Source organism: Delphinus delphis, chromosome 16 (assembly GCF_949987515.2).
Source record: "Delphinus delphis chromosome 16, mDelDel1.2, whole genome shotgun sequence".
Taxonomy (NCBI): Eukaryota; Metazoa; Chordata; class Mammalia; order Artiodactyla; family Delphinidae; genus Delphinus; species Delphinus delphis.
Genome location: NC_082698.1, coordinates 38,481,988 through 38,495,788, shown reverse-complemented (window position 1 = coordinate 38,495,788; position 13,801 = coordinate 38,481,988). Strand labels below are relative to the sequence as shown.

At 40.5% G+C, this 13,801-nt stretch overlaps 1 protein-coding gene across 10 annotated transcripts in view; it reads right to left on the bottom strand.

Annotated features, from left to right (window-relative positions):
• SGMS1 (sphingomyelin synthase 1) overlaps positions 1 to 13,801 on the bottom strand; it is a 292,041-nt gene that overhangs the window by 104,358 nt on the left and 173,882 nt on the right. For 9 of the 10 annotated variants that reach the window (XM_060034548.1, XM_060034545.1, XM_060034557.1 and 6 more), the window contains one exon: positions 2,218 to 2,298. The exons of the other annotated variant lie outside the window; for it this stretch is intronic. The gene's annotated coding sequence lies outside the window, so the exon portion shown is untranslated. The remainder of the gene's footprint in view (positions 1 to 2,217; positions 2,299 to 13,801) is intronic. 10 annotated transcript variants of the gene reach the window in all.

Here is a 13,801-nt window from a genome sequence, read left to right as displayed (position 1 = left end):
GTGAATCAGTTATACATATACATATGTTCCCATATCTCTTCCCTCTTGCGTCTCCCTCCCTCCCACCCTCCCTATCCCACTCCTCTAGGTGGTCACAAAGCACCGAGCTGATCTCCCTGTGCTATGCAGCTGCTTCCCACTAGCTATCTATTTTACGTTTGGTAGTGTATATATGTCCATGCCACTCTCTCACTTTGTCACAGCTTCCCCTTCCCCTTCCCCATATCCTCAAGTCCATTCTCTAGTAGGTCTGTGTCTTTATTCCCATCTTACCCCTAGGTTCTTCATGACCTTTTTTTTTTTCTTAGATTCCACATATATGTGTTAGCATACGGTATTTGTCTTTCTCTTTCTGACTTACTTCACTCTGTATGACAGACTCTACGTCCATCCACCTCACTATAAATAACTCAAATTTCGTTTCTTTTTATGACTGAGTAATACTCCACTGTATACATGTGCCACATCTTCTTTATCCATTCATCCGATGATGGACACTTAGGTTGCTTCCATGTCCTGGCTATTGTAAATAAAGCTGCAATGTACACTTTGGTACATGACTCTTTTTGAATTTTGGTTTCCTCAGGGTATATGCCCAGTGGTGGGATTGCTGGGTCATATGGTAGTTCTATTTGTAGTTTTCTAAGGAACCTCCATACTGTTCTCCATAGTGGCTGTACCAATTCACATTCCCACCAGCAGTGCAAGAGTGTTCCCTTTTCTCCACACCCTCTCCAGCATTTATTGTTTGTAGATTGTTTGATGATGGCCATTCTGACCAGTGTGAGGTGATACTTCATTGTAGTTTTGATTTGCATTTCTCTAATGATTAATGATGTTGAGCAAACCAAACTCTTACCACCAGGGCTGAGAAAGATAATTGAAGATTTGCGGCTTGGAAACGTCTTCACAATAGGAAACTTACAATCAGTGGTGAGCTGGGGCCAGCTCATACCAGTCCCTTAGAACAAATTGCATATTCTCAGGATTTTTGGCAAGGCAGTTGTTAAACACACCATCATTACAAGTTAAATTACATAAACATACAATTAAACTATACTAAGAACAAAGATCATAAATACTCAAAACACGTCACTTCCTGTTTTACTATTATCAATGCTCTTGATGTTCTTTGCAACTATTGTACCTGGTTGGTAGGAGATCATATAACAGTGTGCTCCTGCACATCCCTTCCCAACTCTGCTGGCAGTGACTTTTGCCGGTAGTGTGAAATCAGCTATGGTGGGAGTGTTCACACCATGGAAATCAGCAAACACTACAACCCCCTCCCCCCATCAGGGCTGGCTCTAAACATTTACCTGCATATCACTACCTGCAATGTTAACCCACCACTGCCTGACAGGAGCTCAGGAAGTTCAGCTGGCCAGCCTTCTAAGTCAAGAAAAAGGCTTGCAAACTATAAATCATGATACAAATATGAGGATAGAAAGTAACTACTTTTATTGTGGCCCTGGAATGTACCAGTCACAGCACAAAGTACTATCCCCATGGTATTTCGTTTCATGAGAGGTATTATCAAATCCAATATACAGATGAGTCAACTGAGATTGAGAGGCTGAGTAAGTAACTACTAAAAGCACAACAGCAAGAACCAGGTCTATGAATGTCTGACTCAAAAATGTATGATCTTTCCAGTAACTACCCCACTTACTAACGTTATCATTACCATAACGAAACCAAAACCAACCACCTATAACTGTCAGATAATTAACAAACACTAGTGGCCTTTGATATGTAAAAGAAAATGGTGTAATGAAGAGGAATAGACAAAGAGCTGACTTTTATTCATATTCACCAAGTTTATTCATATTTACCTCCAAAATGTACCCACAAAAAGTGGGTAAGAAATGGGGACCACAGAACCAATGGAATGAAGAATGATCTGCATTTGAGAAGGGCTACTCCAAGGTTAATGTAAAAGGAATCCTCTTTCAACTCTTTAAATACTTATGCTCTATCCACCAAACAGACATACCCAACCTAAGATGACACATTCTACCAAGAAAGAATAATGCAAAAGCAAAATTTCTCAAATGTTGGCACCAACTTTCTGTAGTGTTTGGATATTTACTTTTCAAATTTTTCTCTTTTAAATTTTTGAGGTATTTAATTGTGCTGTTATTTTACCATGGTTTCTTACAGAAAATTCACCCTGTAGTCAACGGAATTCTAAAGGGCTAACAAAATTTTACTCACTGATTATTTTTTAAAATTCTTGTCATCTTGGCTTCCTATAAGTTACCGGCTTCTCCCACTGTTTCTGTACATTTCCATCACCTGCCATGAGAAGAAAGAATCTGATTATATGTCTCATAAAGACCATTTCCTGGTTTCTACTACATTAGTCTTTTCCTTTCTTTATACCCAAAACACACAGAAAAATATAGTTGTCTCTCCATTTCTCTCCAAAATCAAAAAGGCAGGAGAGAACACCACAAAAGATCACCTCAAGAGAAAGAACTTGAAAGAGCAGTATTTCTACTCTTGGGGTTTGGGGTGGACACTCTTAAAATACCCTCCCTTATGTTTTCAGGAAGAAAATTTTTAGTCTTTCTTGGGAGGAAGCAGTATTAGAGTAAGCCACTTTCTCTCTCTACCTCTCCCCCCCAGCCCCTCCTCCCTTCTCAAAAGCAAGTGACTTATCACCTGGGAAGGCTAGAGTAAGCACTGGCTTAGTGCTGAGGCAGCACACAGAGCTGGGCAGCAAGGCCCTCCCTCTTGTTCTCTCCAACACCTAGGGCCAAGCTAACTTCCACACAGTAAGCAGGACAAGGGCTGCCTGCTTCTGGGAGGGCCAGCCAGCTCTCTCTGCCAGCTTCTCTCCAGCTGTTACCAGACTAGGATGACTAGGTCAGGGTTACTAAGGTCCAATTAATGCTTTACAGAAGGAGGTAACTGACAATTCTCAGTTCTCCAATCCTGTTTTTATCAGTAATTAAGCTACTATCTATGTTGCTTCCCACTTGAGTTGCTCTATTTCTCAAATTGTTTAAAGATTATACGATTAGGGACTAAGATGGCGGAGTAGAAGGACGTGCTCTCACTCCCTCTTGCGAGAACACCAGAATCACAACTAGCTGTTGGACAATCATCGACAGGAAGACACTGGAACTCACCAAAAAAGATACCCCACATCCAAAGACAAAGGAGAAGCCACAGTGAGACGGTAGGAGGGGCACAATCACAGTAAAATCAACTCCCATAACTGCTGGGTGGGTGACTCACAGATTGGAGAACACTTATACCACAGAAGTCCATCCACTGGAGTGAAGGTTCTCTGAGTCCCACATCAGGCTTCCCAACCTGGGGGTCCAGAAACGGGAGGAGGAATTCCTAGAGAATCAGACTTTGAAGACTAGTGGGATTTGATTGCGGGACTTCGACAGGACTGGGGGAAACAGAGTCTCCACTCTTAGAGGGCACACACAAAGTAGTGTACGCATCAGGACCCAGGGGAAGGAGCAGTGACCCAAGGGGAGACCGAACCAGACCTACCTGCTAGTGTTGGAGGGCCCACTGCAGAGGCAGGTGGTGGCTGTGGCTCACAGTGGGGACAAAGACACTGGCAGCACAAGTTCTGGGAAGTATTCCTGGGCGAGAGCCCTCCCAGAGTCCACCATTAGCCCCACCAAAGAGCCCAGGTAGGCTCCAGTGCTGGGTTGCCTCAGGCCAAACAAACAACAGGGAGGGAACCCAGCCCCAGCATCAGCAGTCAGAAGGATTAAGTTTTACTGAGCTCTACCCACCAGAGCAACAGTCAGCTCTACCTAGCACCAGTCCCTCCCATCAGGGAACTTTCACAAGCCTCTTAGATAGCCTCATCCACCACAGGGCAGACAGGAGAAGCAAGAAGAACTACAATCCTGCAGCCTGTGGAACAAAAACCACATTCACAGAAAGATAGACAAGATGAAAAGGCAGAGGGCTATGTACCAGATGAAGGAACAAGATAAAACCCCAGAAAAACAATTAAATAAAGTGGAGATAGGAAACCTTCCAAAGAAAGAATTCAGAATAATGATAGTGAAGATGATCCAGGACCTCGGCAAAAGAATGGAGACAAAGATTGAGAAATGTTTAACAAAAACCTAGAGAATTAAAGAACAAACAAACAGAGATGAACAATAAAATAACTGAAATGAAAATTACACTAGAAGGAATCAATAGCAGAATAACTGAGGCAGAAGAACGGATAAGTGACCTGGAAGACAGAATGGTGGAATTAACTGCTGCGGAACAGAATAAAGAAAAAAGAATGAAAAGAAATGAAGACGGCCTAAGAGACCTCTGGAACAACATTAAACGCAACAACATTCGCATTATAGGGGTCCCAGAAGGAGAAGAGAGAGAGAAAGGACCCGAGAAAATATTTGAAGAGATTATAGTCAAAAACTTCCCTAACATGGGAAAGGAAATAGCCACCAGGTCCAGGAAGCGCAGAGGGTCCCATACAGGATAAACCCAAGGAGAAACACACCGAGACACAAAGTAATCAAACTGGCAAAAATTAAAGACAAACTAAAATTAATGAAAGCAGCAAGGAAAAAATAACATACAAGGGAACTCCCATAAGGTTAACAGCTGATTTCTCAGCAGAAACTCTGCAAGCCAGAAGGGAGTGGCATGGTATACTTAAAGTGATGAAAGGGAAGAACCTACAACCAAGGTTACTCCACCTGGCAAGGATCTCATTCAGATTCGATGGAGAAATCAAAAGCTTTACAGACAAGTAAAAGTTAAGAGAATTCAGCACCACCAAACCAGCTCTACAACAAATGCTAAAGGAACTTCTCTAAGTGGGAAACACAAGAGAAGAAAAGGAACTACAAAAAAAAACCCAAAACACTTAAGAAAATGGTCATAGGAACATACATATCGATAACTACCTTAAAAGTGAATGGATTAAATGCTCCAAACAAAAGACACGGGCTTGCTGAATGGATACAAAAACGAGACTCATATATATGCTGACTACAAGAGACTCACTTCACACCTAGGGACACATTCAGACTGAGAGTGAGGGGACGGAAAAAGATATTCCATACAAATGGAAATAAACAGAAAGCTGGAGTAGCAATACTCATATCAGATAAAATAGACTTTAAAATAAAGAATGTTACAAGAGACAAGGAAGGACACTATATAATGATCAAGGGATCAATCCAAGAAGAAGATATAACAATTATAAATATATATGCACCCAACATAGGAGCACCTCAATACATAAGGCAACTGCTAACAGCTATAAAAGAGGAAATCGACAGTAATGTCAATAATTGTGGGGGACTTTAACATCTCACTTATACCAATGGACAGATCATACAAAATGAAAATAAATAAGGAAACACAAGCTTTAAACGACACAACAGACCAGACAGACTTGATATTTATAGGACATTCCATCCAAAAACAGCAGATTATACATTTTTCTCAAGTGCACAGGGAACATTCTCCAGGACAGATCACATCTTGGGTCACAAATCAAGCCTCAGTAAATTTAAGAAAATGGAAATCGTATCAAGCATCTTTTCTGACCACAACACTATGAGATTAGATATGAATTACAGGGAAAAAAACGTAAAAAACACAAACACATGGAAGCTAAACAATACGTTACTAAATAACCAAGAGATCACTGAAGAAATCAAAGAGGAATTCAAAAAATACCTAGAGACAAATGACAATGAAAACACGAAGATCCAAAACCTATGGGATGCAGCAAAAGCAGTTCGAAGAGGGAAGTTTACAGCAATATAATCTTACCTAAAGAAACAACAAACATCTCAAATAAACAATCTAACCTTGCACCTAAAGGAACTAGAGAAAGAAGAACAAACAAAACCCAAAGTTAGTAGAAGGAAAGAAATGATAAAGAACAGAGCAGAAATAAATGAAATAGAAACAAAAAAAAAAACCAATAGCAAAGATCAGTAAAACTAAAAGCTGGTTCTTTGAGAAGATAAACAAAATTGATAAACCATGAGCCAGACTCATCAAGAAAAAGAGGGAGAGGACTCAAATCAATAAAATTAGAAATGAAAACAGAGAAGTTACAAAAGACACTGCAGAAATAAAAAGCATCCTAAGAGACTACTACAAGCAACTCTAAGCCAATAAAATGGACAACCTGGAAGAAATGGACAAATTCTTAGAAAGGTATAACCTTCCAAGACTGAACCAGGAAGAAATAGAAAAAATGAACAGACCAATCACAAGTAATGAAATTGAAACTGTGATGAAAAATCTTCCAACAAACAAAAGTCCAGGACCAGATGGCTTCACATTTAAATGTCTGAATTCTATCAAACATTTAGAGAAGAGCTAACATCCATCCTTCTCAAACTCTTCCAAAAAATTTCAGAGGACGGAACACTCCCAAACGCATTCTATGAGGCCACCATCACCCTGATACTAAAATCAGACAAAGACAGTAAAAAAAAAGAAAATTACAGACTAATATCACTGATGAATACAGATGCAAAAATCCTCAACAAAATACTAGCAAGCAGAATCCAACAACACATTAAAAGGATCATATACCATGATCAAGTGGGATTTATCCCAGGGATGCAAGGATTCTTCAATATGCATAAATCAATCAATATGATACTCCATATTAATAAACTGAAGAAGAAAAACCATATGATCATCTCAATAGATGCAGAGAAAGCTTTTGACAAAATTCAACACCCATTTATGATAAAAACTCTCCAGAAAGTGGGCATAGAGCAAACCTACCTCAACATAATAAAGACCATATACAACAAACCAACAGCAAACATCATCCTCAATGGTGAAAAACTGAAAGCATTTCCTCTAAAATCAGGAACAAGACAAGGATGTCCACTCTTGCCACTATTATTCAACATAGTTTTAGAAGTCCTAGCCACGGCAATAAGAGAAGAAAAAGAAATAAAAGGAATACAAATTGGAAAAGAAGAAGTATAACTGTCACTGTTTGCAGATGACAAGATACTATATGTAGAGAATCCTAAAGATGCCACCAGAAAACTACTAGAGCTAATCAATAAATTTGTAAAGTTGCAGGGTACAAAATTAATGCACAGAAATCTCTTGCATTCCTATACACTAATGATGAAAAATCTGAAAGAGAATTTAAGGAAACACTCCCATTTACCATTGCAACAAAAAGAATAAAATATCTAGGAATAAACCTACCTAGGGAGACAGAAGACCTGTATGCAGCAAACTATAAGACACTGATGAAAGAAATTAAAGATGATACCAACAGATGGAGAGATATACCATGTTCTTGGATTGGAAGAAAATATTGTGAAAATGACTCTACTATCCAAAGCAATCTACAGATTCAATGCAATCCCTATCAAACTGCCAATGGCAATTTTTACAGAACTAGAACAAAATAATCTTAAAATCTATATGGAGATACAAAAGACCCCAAATAGCCAAAGCAGTCTTGTGGGAAAAAAAAGAAGCTGGAGGAGTCAGATTCCCTGACTTCAGACTATACTGCAAAGCTACAGTAATCAAGACAATATTCTACTGGCACAAAAACAGAAACATAGATCAATGGAACAAGATAGAAGGCGCAGTGATAAACCCACGCACCTATCGTCAACTAATCTATGACAAAGGAGGTAAGGATATACAGTGGAGAAAAGACAGTCTCTTCAATAAGTGGTGCTGGGAAAACTGGACAGCTACATGTAAAAGAATGAAATTAGAACACTCCCTAACACCATACACAAAAATAAACTCAAAATGGATTCGAGACCTAAATGTAAGACCGGACACTATAAAACTCTTAGAGGAAAACATAGGAAGAACGCTGTTTGACATAAATCACAGCAAGATCTTTTTTGATCCACCTCCTAGAGTAATGGAAATAAAAATAAACAAAAGGGACCTAATGAAACTTCAAAGCTTTTGCAAAGCAAAAGAAACTACAAACAAGACGAAAAGACAACCCTCAGAATGGGAGAAAATATTTGCAAACAAATCCACAGACAAAGGATTAATCTCCAAAATATATAAACAGCTCATGCAGCTCAATATTAAAAAAACAAACAATCCAATCCAAAAATGGGCAGAAGACCTAAATAGACATTTCTCCAAAGAAGACATACATATGGCCAAGAAGCACATGAAAAGCTGCTCAACATCACTAATTATTAGAGAAATGCAAATCAAAACTACAATGAGGTATCACCTTACACCAGTTAGAATGGGCATCATCAGCAAATGTACAAACAACAAATGATGGAGAGGGACAAAACGGAACCCTCTTGTACTGTTGGTGGGAATGTAAATTGATACAGCCACTATGGAGGTTCCTTAGAAAACTAAAAATAGAATTACCATATGATCCAGCAATCCCACTACTGGGCATACACCCAGATAAAACCATAATTCAAAAAGACACATGCACCCCAATGTTCACTGCAGCACTGTTTACAACAGGCAGGTCATAGAAGCAACCTAAATGCCCATCGACAGATGAATGGATAAAGAAGATGTGGTACATATATGCAATGGAATATTACTCAGCCATAAAAAGGAATGAAATTGGGTCATTTGTAGAGACGTGGATGGATCTAGAGACTGTGATACAGAGTGAAGTAAGTCAGAAAGAGAAAAACAAATATCGTATATTAACCCATTTATGTGGAGCCTAGAAAAATGGTACAGATGAACCGGTTTGCAGGGCAGAAATAGAGACACAGATGTAGAGAACAAACGTATGGACACCAAGGGGGGAAAGTGGTGGGGGTGGGGTGGGGGTGTGTGTGATGAATTGGGCTATTGGGATTGACATGTATACACTGATATGTATAAAATGGATGACTAATAAGAACCTGCTGTATAAAAAAATAAATAAAATCGAAAATCTAAATAAATAAATAAATAAAATAAAAATAAAGATTATAGGATAGAAAAGGTAAATGATAAAGCAACCCAAACCACCAACATCTATCAAAGGACAATGCCCAGATAAAACCTTGGCTCAAAATCCTACCACTTCCTAGCCACGTGTCCTTGGGAAAATCCATCCACATTTACCCAGCCTCAATTTCTTTATTTCTGAAAGAGAATCAAATGGCCCCTACTATACTGTGTGGTTGTGAGAATTTAAAAAAATGAAAGACATGATCTGCCAAAGTCAAACTTTGATCTAACAAGGGTATCACCCCAGCACCAGGGACACCCAGAGTGCAATGATCAGACTTGCTACTTCGTCCATATATACAATTCAAATAGCGCAGATTCATGTAATTCATGGAATAATGGACTATGCTCAGCAAAGTGCTCCCCTTTTCCAAAAGGAAGTCATTCAGAATGATGTTTTACTTCTGTTTTTCAATTTCCTAACATTTTAGGGTCCCCAACCAAGCGGTAGGAAGTTCCAATTTCTTTCTCTTCACAGAACAGCCCAAATGAAAACATCTTACTTCTAGCAAGTAGAATGCAGCAATTGCTCATTTTATGTGAAGAACATATGGCTCCAAGTAGACAACACTTATAAAATAGGAACCTGTTAACTTTCCTCACCTGAAGCCTCAGTGTTAAAGGCATTCAGAGAGAAGAGATTAATATTAATTGTAAAATGGCTCCATACACTGAGGTACCATGAGAGACGGTGTCACCTCAGTTATAGAACAGGCAGAAACCCCAAGTCATCCAGACCATTAGGGTGTGTGCGTGTCTTTAAGAGGGGCATAAAGAAGGGAGAGAATGGAAAAACACCCCATCAATACAGAGAGCTTCCTGGTAACAAAGAAAGAACTTGTCAACACCAATAGCAGGGAAGGAATGAAGAGTCAAAGATTTGTATTGTAGATTGTACCCAACACCGAGGAACATTCTCATCGGCTGGCTGTATGGCTTTATACTCCAGGTTACTTGGTATGGAAGGCTTTGAAGAGCATGGAAAATGCAGAGAGTTTGATATAAGTTTAAAATACATAGTCTTGAACTCTACCTCTGCTATTTAATAGCAGTGTGGTCTCTGTCAAGTAAGTTAATCCTCTAAGCCTCAGTTTCCAGGTCTGTAAAATAAGGACAATAATACATACCTCGGAGAGCAGTTATGCAGACTAGAGATCATGCATGTACAGTGCCCACCACAGACTATGTCCCCAAAATATAATTACAATTATTGTGTTTGCTAGTACAAGTATGATAGTCCATCAAATTCAGACTCTTTCTCTAGGTGAACATTTCGGAAAGAGGTTCAAATCACACTTTTGACAACAACATGAAACTCTTCTAAGCTGATCTGAATGAAGTGTTAAATAAAAATCTCCATCTTAGTTGGTAGCCTTTACTAACATGCAAACCAAAAGTTATAGCTATGCATTTGTTAGCATTCTTCATATCAGTACTGAGTTTCTTTTTTTTTTTTTTTGCGGTACACAGGCCTCTGAGGCCACTGTTGTGGCCTCTCCCGTTGCGGAGCACAGGCTCCGGATGCGCAGGTTCAGCGGCCATGGCTCACAGGCCCAGCCGCTCTGCGGCATGTGGGATCCTCCCGGACCGGGGCACGAACCCGTGTCCCCTGCATCAGCAGGTGGACTCTCAACCACTGCGCCAACAGGGAAGCCCCTGAGTTTCTTTTTTTGATGATAAATTCTTGAAGAAGGGAATGAAAATTTTCCACTAGTGCTAATTCTTCTAGTGTGCATTGTAATGCCAAGTACTGAGCAGACATCTGTGGAAAATAAAAGCCACACTGCGAATGCCAGTAGCCTATCACCAAGGCTAGCTTCACTTCACAGCCTCATCAACAACAGTATGGATTTGTCAGCTATGTTTTCAAGAAAAACAAAGACCACAGGGTGAGGCACTACCAACTTTTTTTTTTTTTTTTTTGCGGTACGCGGGCCTCTCACCGTTGTGGCCTCTCTCGTTGCGGAGCACAGGCTCCGGACGCACAGGCTCAGTGGCCATGGCTCACAGGCCCAGCTGCTCCACGGCATGTGGGATCTTCCCAGACCGGGGCACAAACCCGTGTCCCCTGTATCGGCAGGTGGACTCTCAACCACTGCGCCAACAGGGAAGCCCGGCACTACCAACTTTTAAACAGAACTTTCTATCTACAAAAAGTTCTCCTTGACCCCTTCATCGCTTTGGGACTCATTCCAGTGGTGCTGACTGCTCAGAGTAAACTGAGTACTCTTCTTGTACGTTCAAAACCTGTGTACAATGCCCACAAGAAAATGTCTCATTACAGTTTAGTTGCTCCTGATTTTTTAACAAACACACGTTCTTTGCTATGATGGAAAATATTTTAATAGGTTCAAGGAATCAATTTCATCCTCAAAGATGGTCACTTGCCACCACCAGGGTTATTTGAAAGAATTAGAAGTGATTTCAACAACTGACTAATGAACTACCCATGTGGCAGAAGACACTGTGCTCAGTCCTGGGGCTGGGGAAGGAGTTACAAGGTGGTTGAGATGAAGTTCATTCATGAGAATGCAGTGCAATGGCAGTATTACCAGAATACAAGCAATTAACTTAGCTGGTGCACTGAAGGAGAATAATGTGGATGTATAAATCCTGGCTGGGACAGTTAAAAACTCAATATTTCTTAATCATACCTGACATACAATGTTAATATTCTACAACAGTCACGCAGGAACCTGGCTAAAAAGAAGATGCTCCTTTTTGAACGTACACTTTATCTTCTAGGGCGAGGCCAAGCTCCCACAAGGTGGAAGGAGACTGGCAGGCATCAAAACCAAGATCATTTGAGAGATGCTAGAGGATGTCACTTGCACTAAGGCTGCAGAAGTGGATAGAAGCTCTTGTAAGACATGGTTGTATTGGATTCTTAGCCTCTTTTCTCCTAAGGAGTTAGTTCATGAAGAGGGGTTTAGACTTTCTCTATGGGAGATAGTGTCCTATGGTCATTAAAAGCATGTGCTTTGCAGTCACACAAAACTGCATTCCCCAATCTACCTTAAAGACCTTGAGGATGTTCTTTAATTCCTCTGAGCTTCAGTTTCTTCATCAATAGAATGAGACTAACAGTAGTACTACAGCTTAATGTTGTTCTATGGGTTAAAGACATAATGCCTGCAAACAGTTTAATAAAGGTCATGGCACACAGTAAGTGCTCATTAAATGTTGTTGTTATTGGAAGAAGTAAACTATCCTCATCCTTAGGAGGCAAAGCAAGTTCCAAGGCAACATTAACAACAAAAAAAAGAGGTATCCTCATGAGTTCAGAAATGTTCTGGCCCACTTCACCAGAAAAAAATCTTGGTCTAAAGTTTCATTTAGTCATAAAGCACAAATTGCTCCTATATCAGTGCACATACCTTGGGAGCAAAGTAAGAGCGGCAGCAGCAATCAGAGGCTTATTGGCCAGTGAGAAAATCAGAACTGTTCATATCACCCACACAGAAACAAAACTAAATCACTTGCTTGAGATTCCTCAGCTAATAAATGGCAGAGCTGGGATTCAAACCCAGGCAGCCTGGCTTCAGTTCTTGTCGTTTTTTTAAAAAAAATTTTATTGGGGTATAGTTGATTCACAATGTTGTTTTAGTTTCAGGTGTTCAGCAAAGTGACATGTTATACATACATATATAACCACTCTTTTTTAGATTCTTTTCCCACATAGGAGTCCTTGTTCTTAACTGACACCATGCTGCCTCCTCAGCAATGAAGAAGAGCAATAACTGGAGACTGAGCAAGTCACAGACCAGGAGCAGGACGGAGAAAGGCAAGAAACCCCCTAAAGATGACTGAAGAGAAGAGGGAAATAAGGGAAATGACACAAAAGAGCAGCTAATGGGGCCAAAGAGTAAAAGGACCCAAACCACTAATGATTCTACATTAAAATCTAAAACTCAGTCCTAGCAAGAATTCTAAAAGGATGGCACTGGGAAAGTGAACTAGTGTTGGGATTCAGCACTTGCTTAAGTACAACAGTGAACAGAAGACATAAAAGCTGAGAAGATGCCACTTAGATCGTTTATATAAGCCTCATGCTGACTTAGAAACACCTGCTAGGGAACACGTCACACACACAAAATACCAGCTGTCAGGGGAGAGCCCCCAAAGCATGAGAGTTTCTTACCAAGACTGAGATTCCTGCTATGTTTTTCTTGCGTTTCCACAGTGGAAAAGCGGAAGAAAGGCCACCAGGGTGTTGAATTCTCTGTCGGTCAGAAGAAAGGAGACAGAAGGATGAGAATTGTGCCCTTAGCTAAGTAGAAGAATGCCCAGAGAGGAGAGAAGAGATAAAGAGAAGCCATATTCCTGGCCAGCCTCAAGTGTGGCAGGCTCCAAAACGGCCCCTGAGATCCCTGTCTCTTATTATCCATGCCTGTGTAATCCCCTTCCCTTGAGTGGGGGTGGGAACTGTGATTTGCCTGTAACCAACAGAATAAGACCAAAATGACGGGACACGTGGTTACATCACATAAGACTGTATCGTCCATTCTGCTACGAGATTCTCTCCCTTGCTGGCTTTCAAGAAGCCAGCTGCCAAGTGATGAGCTGCCTACAGAGAGAGCCAGGGGAGGGCAGCCTCCAACTGACAGTTAATAAGCAACTGAAGAGCCCACAAGAAACTGAATTTCTGCCAACAATCACATGAGCTCAGAAGAAAACCCTTCCCCAGTCAAGCCTCAGATGAGACAGCAGCCCTGCTGACACCCTGATTGCAGCCTTATAAAGTACGTAGCCAAATCACAACCAGTCTCCTGACCCACAGAAACTGTGAGATAGTTTCTGCACTGATTAAGCAACTAAGTTGGTAGTGGCGTTGTCAGGCAGCTACAGATAA